We start from the raw sequence: 13450 nt of genomic DNA, 5'->3' as shown, positions 1-13450 counted from the left end.
AGGTGCATATACAAACTTTGGGTGCAAATTAGGCTTCTTTCTTTGAAAAAGTGGCCCAGTGTTTGGGAAAGTAAGATAGGTGATACCTCTTACAATAGCTTTTTGCTGAAATAAGTATAGGCAAGCAGTAGAGAATGAGTAAAATGCCTTAATGAAGAAATCCTATTCAACAGCAGTAAGATAGGTCAATACATTTTACTTTTTTTTTATAAATCTACTCTACCATTAGAATTGCAAAAATGGATAAATTGATGCACTGCTGCTGAAAATTCAAAAGGCTTTGGATGCTATGAGAGTCCTTTTCTGAAACTTCTCATAATGAAAATGTAACAGTCTCTGTATCCGATATAGATATTGTGTGCGCGTGCGCGTGTGTGTGCATGCATGCGTGCGCGCACGCACATAAGTAATTGTAATGCCTCTGGTACCTTTGTCTATGTGACTTAATGTATTGCTTGCTTTACCACTTCAGTTATTCTCTCTAGCAAAAAATTGTCTAGCTGGCCAGTAGTTCACCAATGTTTTCTAGGTAGTCTGTTCTCTATTCAACATAAGACCTCTGAAAATCTTTAATTTGAATGTATTGTCTTAATAACTTGGCATGGTACAAGTCTGCAGTTAGAGTCCAAACATAAACAAAAGCATTCTGGATCAGATGAGCATTTCCCCAAAAACAGGAGGATATATGCAGTGGGAATATTCAAGATTTATAAACTGCCATAATTATGCAAAGTAAATGCTAAGTGGACTGAGACAAATAGGATCTTAACACAGCTGCAGAAAGATCAAATCAAGAACCCTGCGTCTTTGGTAGTGATTGCTTAGTTATAGAAAGAAATACATTAGTTCAGTAAATAAAAGGTTTTATGACAGAGCTGTTAAGTTACTGCAATATCGTGATTACAAAAAGAATTGGTCTACCGAATTTCAGGTTTGCTCAATATTCAAATATAGCATTGTAGCTGATTTTTTAATTGAGTAGCTTCTCTCATGAGCAACTTGAGTCAGACAAAGGAACACTGAACAGTTCTGATGCCAAATGGAGAAAAGAAAAGAAAGTGTACTATATGTCCCAGAATGAAAGGTCTTTAGGAAAGCATCAAGATGTTTGCACATGACACTGGAGCACTTGCAGCAAAGGAAGTCAACAGTCTATCCAAAGTCTTCTGTCAAATAGTTAGACACTTAAGCACTTTCATCTTTTCAAGGATAGGGCTGATATAGTATAATGACTAAGATATTAGACAATGTTGTGTGGTTTTGTATAGCTGAACCCCAGCTTTTGACCATCAATATTATCAACCTGATATTAAGACATGAAAATACAATGTGTTAGTTGGACCCTAGATAATCATTGTACTGTTATACATAAAGTTTGGAAAGACGTACGCATTTCTGGAGCATCTGCTAGGTGCTGTCATGTAATTATCTTCAAATTCTATTTATGGAGGAGCCCAAATCTTTTCTTTCCTTTTATACAGTTGCCTGCGAAACTTGAGGCTCAAAGACAGTGTCTATGCACACCAACTGTAGTTCTGTAGCAATGTAGTGTGGGTTTCTGGGGGCACAAATGTTGGAAAACAAGATTTTCTGTTTTGGTAGGAAACCCTTTTTTAATTTTGTAAATTTTCCCTGATTCTGTAAGTTTGGAGACACAGCGAAAATGAGGAAAAACAATCGCACTAGGCCACTCTTTCAACCTGAATCTGAAAGTCTTTGGCTCTTACATAATATGGAAGGGGAATGTGGTTTGATCCAGAAGTACCTAAATATTGCTAGTCAGTAAAATGGTGGTAAAATGATGACTATAAAGCCACATCTACACTGCACACCACTGTCAGTGGCTCATAGGGATGTATAGCTACACGTAGAGCCCTGCAAATCTGCAGATATCCACTTTATATCTGCAGACCGTATTTGCGGTGCAAGTGCAGAGGATATTTTCTTCATTTCAGTTTACTCAATTAGTTAGTTCAGTGACTAGTTCTTTCAAAGTTGAGAAAATGATTGGGAGCTGAAAAAGCAGAAAAGCTTGTTTTCTAATAGAATAAAAATGAGGTGTGAGAGAATGAGATCTAATAGTTCTAAAGTCTTGAAGGAAATGATGACGAAAAACAATCAGTTAAATTCATTTACTATAAGTAATACTTCCTTTGCTTAATGGATCAGATTACTTTTTTGGTATATTTCCAGTCTTTAAGATGTTTTTATTTAGTTAAATAAAACTAATTTTAAATAGTTGCTTATATGCATTTTAATTTAATTCCAATGTCAATCTAAATGTAGCTTGACATAAATAATGAATTTAAAAAAATTCACCATTTTCAAACAATAAAAAATTGTAAAACTTAAGATGATGAATTAATGTCTTTTAAGGTTTAGTATTGCTTAAATAAATGTTTATATCTATAGTGTGTCTGTGATGGGGTGTACGAGGCTCAGAGGCTCCCTGCTGGAGGCCTTTCAGTCCTGTCACAGCCTGCCCCAGGAAAGAACAGTAAAGGTGAGTTCTCCAGGCTGCCTAGAGCAGCTCCGGGGAAGCAGCCAATTGGAGAAGAAGCTGCAGGAAGCAGCCAGAGTTCATTAGGCTCATATAAAGGGAGCTGCTGGACTGAGTGGATTGCTGGCAGGGGAACAAAGACGATGCTCCTGGCTGGCTGCAGGGCTGTACAGAGCAGTTGCTGGGAGGGACCAGGGAGCAAGGAAGGGACTCAAGCAAGACTTCAGCCCTGGGTCAAGGGTGAAGGTGAAAGTTCTGGGTCCGTGGGGAAGTTGCAGAGGGAACATTAGCAGCAACAACAGAGTAAAAAGGGATGCAGCAGGTGGCAGCTATTTGTAGGGTCCCTGAGTTGGAACCTGGAGTAGTGGGCAGGCCCTAGTCTCCTCCACCAGCCACTAGGGAAATGGCTTAAGCTGTGAGAAGGGGAGTTTAACCAAGCTCAGGGAAGGGACTGAAGATTGGAGGGGCTCAGGATTGGCTGGACTTTGAAACCCCAAAAGGGGACTAAACTGAAAGTAGTGACTCAGCTGGAAAGCTGAGTTCAGTTGAGGCTCACCAGGAGGTGAAGAGTCTCCAGGGAGGAAGCCCTGGGAGCATTGCTCCATATCGGAGCAAGGGACAATACTTGAGCAAGCCCAGGAGGGGCTAAGAGACACTTTGAAAGCTAGCCCAGGAGAGGCAATAACCAGGGTACTGTGTTAGTCCATATTGAACTGATTGAAGACCTGAGCCTAGGGACAGGGCTGCAGGCTGACGCCAATGAAGGTATTGTGATAAGTCCCATTGGATAGATTGAATTGATTGAGGACTGAGCCCAGGGAGAGTTGCAGGAAGAGACCAACTGAGGGTACTGTGTTAGGCCCTGTTGGATTTGTATCCCGGAAGGAGTTTGTTTTGTTCACATAGGGACTGTGTGAGACTCGGCCACAGGTCACTGAAGATCCACCTGATGCAGGTGGTAGCCGGCGGGAGGTACCACAAGCAGCGCAAAACTGAAAGAGAGCAGGCACATGCATACCCGATAGAGGTGCTTGCAAGAGGCTAGTGGACCTTGTCACAATATCATCAAAAGGTTCCAGATTTAGTGTAGAGGTTATACTGACTTGTAAATCAACATATTTTAATGGTAGCCAATTAATGAGAATGAGTCTTTCCTTAGGAAAATAACTAAAAAGCACAAATGCAAAACAAGATTTAAATCAAGGTTTGCTGCTTGCTGCTGTTAAATTAGGATTTAACTCAATGATTTAAATCATCCACCATACGGCATATAGGTCTGAATAACAAATAAAAGAAAGCTGCAGTTTCTTATGGATAACTTGCGTTCAGAAAGGCAAAATTTTCCAGACTAATTACTTGTTCCAAAATATTCATCCAAGCTGTTGTTGTCATTATCCTATGATACAGTAGTTATGTAGCCTATTTTAATATTTTACTAACTCAAGCAATTGTTAATGTAAAATAAGGCTTTTGCAAAGAAAAACTTTTGGGTCTCAATTCGGGTTGTCATAGAGCAGAAGATGCATTCCGAAGTCTAACAGCTTTACTGGGTGCTCTAATAAGGCATACTTCAGTGGAAGTCTTAATCAGGAAATAACTTGGCTATCTAGTTTTCATACATTATGACATCGGCTGTGAGTTTTACTGTTTGAGGGGAGGCTATATCAATGCACTTAATATTTACAAAAGTATAGCTTGAGAGCTGAATTTTCAGTTGGGCCCATGAAATTGTGCATATGTTTGTGTATTCTTAATATGCATGCATATGCTAGCAGTGCATAAACACATAGCCAGTTAGATGCCATGTATAAATTAAATGTGCATGCACTAATGTACCTGATTTGTGCGCACACAAATTAAGAAATTTTGTATGTTGTGTGCAAATGTATGTACTCAGAGCCATGCGCCTAATCTTGAAAGGAACACTGAGAGCACGTTTTTAATTTTGCTGTATTTTGGGACAGTCTGGGAGTAGACAAACCTTCTAGCTTTTAGATCATCAAGCCTGAATCTCTGAAGGCTCTAAGACAAGCTAAATTTAAAAACCTAACATTTAACAAATCATTGCTCATTTGGTACACTGGATGCAGGGTTTTTTTTTTTTTTTAAATAAAGGTCTTGAAATGCTAAAGGTTTCAGTTCTCATATAAAGCCCTTTGATATTAAACAGAAAGGTCAGGTCCATCATTAGTGAAGTGAACACTCTTCTTAACCTATAAATAGCATTCTGCTTTTACAGCATACAGAGAGAGACTGGAAAAATAACAAGGATAATTAGAAGCAAACTTAAAGTAACAAGTAAATTTTGTCCTTTGTTTTCCCTGCCTGTCTTTTCTACTGGAAATAGAATTTTGTACCTAGGATTGGTAACACTGCCTATTATTGGGATTGCCCAACATTTCCTATTATAAGGTCCTGTTTTCAGTTGCATGTAGTGTTACAAAACTCTAAATGCTTGGGCTGAAATTTTTCATGAGATATCTGTGTTAGGCTGATTTTTATTTTATTTTTTTGATGGTTTCAGCCAAAGTGGTTCAGCCACTTCCAAGAATAAGGCTAAGGAAAAATGTTTTGCCTATGTTAAAGAAAAGGTTGACAGAATTTTTATTTATTTTTTTTAACTCTACTATCCCCATTCTTTTGAGCAGGGACTTGAAATTTGGCAGGAAGATGTCCCTGGAAAAAAAAAGCAGCCTTTTGCTATCCATGTAAAAGTCTGGCCAAGTTATATGCCTTTGAAAAATTGCAGGTTGCATATGCCCAGTATAGCCTTCTTAGATTTTTGCAGTTAAATTCCCAGAAAATTCTATCCACATTAATCATGCTCCTGCCTGGGGCTGAGCAGGATTTTTCTGCAAGTGCAGCTCTGTACTGCTGTGAGCCATGCTGAGTTCGGGCACCTGAGTTGAGAACAGGGAGACGGTTACCTTCTTTATTCTCAAACCACCTTGCCCACCCACGTCTTGCTGGGTTCAGGCGGTGGTGCAGCAGGAAGCCACCTGATTTGAATGCACAGGGGACAAGAGCTGGGTGGGTGAGGGGAATAGATAGAGAGAAGAAGCAAGGGGGATTGGGACTGGAGGAGAGGGAAATTAGAACTTGGAGTTGGAGACTGAAACTGGCTGCACCATGAGACTGGGAGCTGGGAAGGGAAACTGGAGAGGACTGGGAGTCAGTAGATGGGAGTGGGAGAGTGACTGAGACTGGATGTGGCACCAGGGAAGGGGAGAGACTTGGCCTGAGAACCAGTGTGGTGGTGGGATGGAGGTATGGGGACACGGATAAGATGAGGAGCTGAAGTATGGGGGAAGAGCTGGAACAGTCTGGGCAAAGAGACTGTTTGGGAGTGGATAATGAGACTGCACAAATAGTCTGAGGAGGGAGATTGGGACAGGGAGAGAGTGGGGAACAGGGAGAGTGGATGGGGAGATGGGCAACCGAAGGCCAGGATAGGGCAGAGAGAGAAATTGTCTGAGCATCCTGGAGGGGGGAGCTATGAATGGCTAGGCAATGAGACTGCTGGGAAATGAGGTAGAGTGAGATTGAGATAGGGAATCCAGATGTGAGAATCACAGTTCCTGGGCAAGGAGACTGGGACTAGAATGAAAAGCTTGAGGAATAGAAACTGGGATTGTCTAGGTAAAGAGCATGTGGCTGGGGCAAGGACCCAGAGGTCGGGAAAAGGCAGGACTGGGACTGTTACAGATTGGAAGGGATGTGTCAGAAGAGGATCATGCTTTGGGAGAGTGGTCAGAAGTCTGCTCACCAGATCATGCTCTCCTCCAAAGCCTGGAATGGAACCCAACATTCATGTGTTTCATCTTTCCACTGCTGTAACCTACGGGCAGTGTACTATCCCCCTCTAGTGCTGATTCACATAGAGGATGAGAAATTAATACTGCTATTAGTTACTCCTTTAGCTCAAGGGACAAGAGGTCTATGATGTAGATTTGAAGATTCCAACCCTGTCAATGACCAATGTGGGTGTCAATATGTGATAGAATTTTTTTTTTCCAATTTGCTTTTATAAAACTTAGAAAATTCCATGCAAAAAAAAAAACCTGTCAAAGCACAATATTAAGGTTGCAAAGTTAAGTTCTTGAAAGTTAGGAAATGCCAGTATTAAAGTTGCCTATGTCACCTTAATTTAACACCCTTATACATAGGCATTATAACAGTCTTTAATGATGATTGCATGCTGTCTCATTCTGTGTACTGGATGGACAGTGCTCACCTAATAAGCAGCTATTCAATTTTTTTTTCTACTTCAGTGTGTGGCCCTAAGTCTTATTAACTGCACGCTACTCAGATCTTGCCTGAAGATAAAATTCTTAATTTCCTCAGTGGCTTTTCCATCATGCTCATAACTATAGTACGAGTGTTTCACAAATATTAATGAATTTATTTTCTTAACACCTCCGTTAGATGAGTGGACTAAGGTCAGAAATAACCACTAATTTTGGGCCCCAGTTTGAGACAGCTAGCATCTGATTTACCAGAGTATTTAACCTTTTATACAACTATATATGTTCACAGCATAGACCCAACTGACTTCAATTGCAGCTCTGAGTGCTCAGTGCTTTTGCAAATGGAACCCCAGTGCATCAGTTTGGACAAGCAGAAAACAAGGAACTCTGTTAAATGTCCAGCTGTTCAAAGTTTGGTTTACATGAATTGCCTAGCGTCCTACAGGAACTCTGTGGCAGAAATGGGATAAAATTCAGTTCTCCAGGGCAGCTTTCATCTGACTTAACCGTGAGACCAATCCTTAGCATCATTCACCATGCATCTTCCAATTTATGCAACAAATGAAGGAAAAGTCCTACAGACCAATCTCCCTCATTACACAACCCTGATTCGTCCCCAGAGCAGGTCCATTCTGTACACTGAATGATTCAGGTGTACTATGAAAAAGTTAGTATGTGGTCATATAATTAACGACTCTATCATAATGCATGTCCCCTCAAGGTACTGAGCCTTTTCTCAGGCACTTTGAGTTATGATAGGCCTAGCCACTCTTAATTGAGGGACTGATAGCTATTCTAGAAGGGGAGGATAATTGGGCATGTCTATGAATGGATTGTTGCTGTTAAAGATTGGTTTATGTAAATGAAACTGCCACCAGAGTATAACAGAAACAAGGTATCTTGCCAGGGAATTTAGGTTCAGCTTACCACAGAAGGTTAGTCTACTTTGCACCATAGTGTGGACTATGGAGGTGTGAATTTTACAACATGCCAAAGTGTTGCACTCTAATTGCCCTGGGTAGATGTTGTGCTGCCGACTAAAAGGTACCTAGTTCATGTTAACGTAGTCCTCCTGAACTAGGTAACTTTTAGCTGGTGCCAGCCACTGTCCACACACAGAATTTAGAGTGCAACACTTGGGTGTGCTCTGCAGTTCACACCCACGTAGTCTGCACTGTGGCTCAGAGTATCACGGGCCTTGACCCTATAACAGGTTTTAAGTGGTGACTTACAAAGTAGTTTTAAAATCTTGAAAGCCACCATATTCAAGTATCTTTTAATGCTATTTCTTTAAAAGTTTTATTCAGCTGAACATTGTGCTTTAATACAACATTTAATGTAAACCAGTCAGTTACTGTACTCAGATTTTTTTAATTCATTTAAGTAATTGACTTGTGAAGATTAGTGGAAATCGTGATCTTTGTACAGTTTGTATCTATTAATTTGAAACTAATCTTAAAATCCTTAGCCATTTTTAAGATTAAATTTAAGCGATCAGTTTATAAAAATTCCCATGTTGCTTCATCCAAGAGAGTATGGATGCTGACTTCAGTGTTCTGCCAGAACTCTTAAGCTACATTTAGACTGAGGATTCTTGGAATTCTTACACCATTGTTACCAGTGGTCAGAGGGCAGTAGTATAGGCTGGCTGCCAGTATTTTCACCATTGAGCCATCTAACTCTGCTTAGATTGAAAAACTGACCAAGACCGGTCACTTACTCATGAACCTTCTTTTTGTAAAAGTGAGGCTGATGAATAAAAACATGCAAGACCACATTTTTCTGTTGGCAGAGACTGTCACAACATTCTTCTCTACTATGAATGTGTTTGGTGTGTTTGTAATGCCAGCCTTCAATCTTATGCTTTTTTCAATACTTGGTAATTTTTTGTTCATCTGGTTTACTCCCAGCCTTTTTAGTTTAATTTAATTAATTTTTTCCATCAGTTTGGTTACTTTATATTGATTGCTGCTTTTTAAACCAATAATATAAAAGTAAAACATAGATAGGTTTGGCCTTTTACCATTATCTTTACATGTGTTTGAGTGGTAAACCTCCTTTTCAGAGTATAATGCTTTCCTTAATTCCAGCTGTTGGATTAGGATGTGGAAAATATATATTACCATAAATCTGCCTGCATCTGTCTTGAAATTTTCTTTTAAGAGTATCAAGGATTTCATTTCTATGTAGTGTCCTAGTTGAATGTCATTTCTGTACAATTCAGATAGTTAATATACATGAGCTTTCATTTGTTGATTATCCAATCTTAGACTATTAATATTCCCACCATGTCTACTGCCATCAAACCCACCAGCATTTGAATAGAATATCTTAACCAGTGCTAAATACTTAGTTTTCTGTGCTTTTCAGACTAAAAAACGCATATGCAAATGCTAGTATTTTTAGCAAAACTGCCAACATAAGATATGGTGGGACACCCTTAAAAACGTGCCAGTTGATAATGAATTTGTCTTTTGGATTTATAGCATGCTGGGTATTTCTGAGGAGGTGTGAAGTTTAGTTGACAGTGCCAAGAGTGAGGCAAAATGCACAGTTTTAGACATGAGCTGTATAGCTGAAATCTAGGTTTGCGTGTACAAACCTGAATAATGCATACTAACATTAGTACCTCTTCAAAATTACGAAACCCAAATGTTAGCTGCTCATTCTGACATACATCTGTCCACTCCATTTTTCCTCCAGCAAGTTTCATCAACATTATTGGAGAACTTAATGGTGCCACTTAATTTTATTAAATCATACATTTGTATGATACTTCCCCTTTAGTTATAAGTTCGTTTACCTAAAGAAGAGCCAAAAGCATGCAAGGTTTCAGTGCAATAAGCAGGGTCTATCAGGGAGAGAACCTACTGACACTGCTGCTACTGCTAAAAATAAAGGAGTGAAAGAGAGAGGAAATGAATGAGAGTTGTGTATCCAGTTGGAATTCTTGATGCGGTACTGAATGCAAAGCCTTTCTCACCAACTCCCAGTTCATGCTTTATTGGAGCATCATCACTAGAGGTGGACTAAAGACAACTAGAGGGATTATTTGAACTAATAGTGTAGTTTTGCTTAGCAAACTCTTTTCGTCTCATTTAAAAAACAGAGAAACAGTTGCAGCATATAGACTTTAAGGTCAGAAAGGACTATCTTGGTCATCTAGTCTGAACACTTTGCACGCCACAGAAGCTCACCCACCCACTCCTGTAATAGACCCCTAAACTCTTGCTGAGTTACTGAAGTCCTCAAATCACAGTTTAAAGGCTTCAAGTTACAGAGAATTCACCATTTACACTAATTTAAGCCTGCAAGTATTGTATGCCTCATTGTGCAGAGAAAGGCAAAAAAAACCCAGGGTCTCTGCCAGTTTGACCCAGTGGAAAATTTCTTCCCAATCCCATATATGGTGATCAATTAGATCCTGAGGATGAGTGCAAGACCCACCAGGCAGATACCTGGGAAAGAATTTTCTATAATAACTCAGAGCCCTTCCCATCTAGTGGTCCATCTCCAGCTGTTGAGAAGTTTTGCTACTGGCAGTCTCAATGGGTCGCATGCAATTTGTAGGCAGTCCCATCATACCATCTTCTCCATAAATTTATCAAGCTCAATCTTGAAGCCAGTTAGGATTTTTGCCTCCATTGCTCACCTTGGAAGGCTGTTCCAGAACTTCACTCTTCTGACAGTTAGAAACCTTCTTCTAATTTCAAGCCTAAACTTGTTGATAACCAGCTTATATCCATTTGTTCTTGTGTCCACATTGGCGCTTAACTTAAATAACTCCTTTCCCTCTTGGCATTTCTCTCTTATGTATTTAGAGAGAGCAATCATATTTCTTTTGGTTAGGCTAAACAAGGCAAGCTCTTTGGGTCTCCTTTCATAAGGTAGATTTGCCATTCATCAGATCATCCTAGTAGCCCTTCTCTGTGTCTGTTCCAGTTTGAATTCATCTTTCCTAAACATGGGAGACCAGAAATGCGTACAGTATTCCAGATGAGCTTTCACCAATGATAAAATGGTACTAACACTTCCCTGTCTCTGCTGGAAATACATTACTGATGCATCCTGGGACTGCATTAGCCTTTTTCATGGCTGCATCACATTGACAGCTCATAGTCATCCTGTGATCACCTAATATACCCAGATCTTTCTCCTCCTCGATCGCTTCCAAATGAGAAGTCCCCAGCTTATAGCAAAAATTCTTATTGTTAGTCCCTAAATGCATGACCTTCCACTTTGCACTATTAAATTTCATCCCATTTCTATTACTCCAGTTTTCAAGGTAATCCAGATATTCTTGTAAGATATTTTGCTCCTCCACCGTACTGGCAGTACCTCCTAACTTTGTGTCATCCACAAATATTAGCCCACACTCACTTTTTGTGCCAAGGTCAATAATAAAAATATTAAATAAGACTGGTTCCAAGACTGATCCCTGAAGAACTCCACTAGTAACCTCCCGCCAATCTGACCATTTACCTTTCAGTATGACCCATTGTAGTCTTCCCTTTAATCAGTTCGTTATCCATCTTTCAAATCTCATAGTAATCCCCATCTTCTCCAATTTAATTTATAATTTCTCATGTGGAACTATATCAAATGCCTTACTGAAATCCAGGTTCTTTGAATACTTGCTAATGTCAATTCCATGTTAGGTATGCGCATGCCCACATGTACGGCTGTTAGAGATATTTTTGCCTTAGTGGCATCAGTAGGGCCAGCTCTGGCGCTGTCTGGAGCCCCGTGCTCATCCCACGGTATTTGAGGCACTGCTGGCCTTACACTCCCTCAGTTTCTTCTTTCCACCCGTGATGGTTGTAGTAATAGTTTTCCTCTCTTGCGTCTGTAAGTGCCTAGTGGTCTTTTGCTACTTCTAAATATATTTTGTAAATAGTTATTGTTATTGTTCAGTTGTAAGTTAGTTGTCAGTTTAAAGTAGTGGTTCCTTTGGGTCTGTCACAGTCTACCTTTTGTAAAACCATGTTGTATTTTATCCCAAATGCTGTTCACCTCTTTGTCCTTAACTACTTTCTGTTTCAAAATTTGTTTCAAGACCTTGCATACAATTGAAGTCAAACTAACAGCCTGTAGTTTCCTGGATCATTTTTCCCCCTTTTTTAAAAAATGGGAACTATATTAGCCCATCTCCAATCATAGGGTACGACACCCAAGTTTACAGCTTCATTAAAAATCCTTGTTATTGGGCTTGCAATTTCATGTGTCAGTTCCTTTAATATTCTTAATTATCTGGACTGCCTGATTTAGTCCCATTAAGCTGTTTGAGTTTGACTTCCACCTTGGCATAGTCTTTCTTGATATGTTCCAGTGAGAATCTAGTTGTGTTATTTGTTCCCACATGAAGGACAGTCAGTGGATTCTTTCCTTCTCCCATTAGGATCACCTTCAGCCTCAGTTTCACGTCCCATATCTTAGCTCCCAGCAGATAGCACACCCTTTTGTTCTCTGGATCAGTTCTGGTGACAAGCCTGTCTGTTTTTCTTACTAGGGAGTCCCCAGTCATGTAGACTTGCCTTCTCCTGGTGATGGTATGATTCTCCGGCTTTCCTCCTTTCTGGCTGCAAGTCCCCTTGTCTTTTTATTCACTCTTGCAGTTTTCTGCAAGTCATCCTGTATCCTTTTGGGGCTCTGAACTCTTGGTATCTCAACTGACTCTTCCCCTTTTCTTACAGGACTAGCCGCTCTTCTCTTCTTCTGAATACATAAAATTTGCTTTATCTAAATTAGCATTCTAAGTGATCTTATGTTGAATTCTCATGTTCAGACAACCAAATTTCATTATTGGGGTTGGGAGAGACAGTGTAAAAAAGATTAATTCCTTTTCACTGCAGTAGTTCCTTTTCACTTGCTTTGATTCTTCAGATTGTGTTTCACTCCTCTGAGAATGCACAAAAATGATCAGCTGAGTTGCTTACCCCAGAGATGTGAACTGTGGACTGAAGCCAGCTCACTAGATGCATTTGTGTGAGGCCCATGTGGTGCATTCAGGACCTTAAAATATCATTTTTTTTAAAAATGGTTGCCTTTATGTTTGCAGAGACGACCTTCCAAAAGTAAATGGTGTGTAAATCAATGCCGTGTTTGCATACAGCCTAAAACAATGACTCAGATGTGAAATTCCTGGTCTCTCGCTAATGATTTTGGTGGTGTTAAGTATAAACCATAAGAATACCTTCAAAGTAAACTTTAAAGCATTAACTTTTGTGACAGAATGTACCATGTCCAGACTTCACACACTATTTTAATAATCTTTGTACAAAGTATGCCTCATGAGGTATCGTTTGAAAACTCATAATTTGCTGGTCACTATTGTCCAGATAAAATGTGTGTGTCAACATTGTATGTGAAGTTATAAATTTCACTGTATGGTGTTCTTAGCACATTGCCAACTGAGATTGTCAAACAAGCCTGTCTCAAACAAAGGAATGTGTGTTCTGCTTAATTTGCATTTAAGTAGTAAACAGAGTCATGAAGCGGGAAGGGAAACAAAAGAAGCGCCAACAGATGAGGAAAAAGCAGCAGGGAACATCTTTCCCTGTAGACTGGCTATGTATACAATGATGGCAGCAAATTCAGATCAATTTTTCTGGATCAGTGGAGGTGGCAGTGAAGACACACTCAATTGATCAGGAAGTCAGTCTACTAAAACCACTTCCAAAAAAAGTGTAGCACTGCATCAACG

The 13450-nt window shown here is 39.7% G+C and overlaps 1 protein-coding gene across 2 annotated transcripts in view; it reads left to right on the top strand.

Moving 5' to 3' along the window:
- Window positions 1-13450, top strand: part of ITFG1 (integrin alpha FG-GAP repeat containing 1) — a 196656-nt gene that overhangs the window by 34823 nt on the left and 148383 nt on the right. The gene's annotated exons all lie outside the window — the stretch shown is intronic.

This window comes from Emydura macquarii, unplaced genomic scaffold (genome assembly GCF_026122565.2).
Source record: "Emydura macquarii macquarii isolate MOO-44397 ecotype Brisbane River unplaced genomic scaffold, CSIRO-AGI_Emac_v2 contig_295, whole genome shotgun sequence".
Lineage (NCBI taxonomy): Eukaryota > Metazoa > Chordata > Testudines > Chelidae > Emydura > Emydura macquarii.
This window is presented reverse-complemented; position numbering and strand designations above follow the sequence as displayed.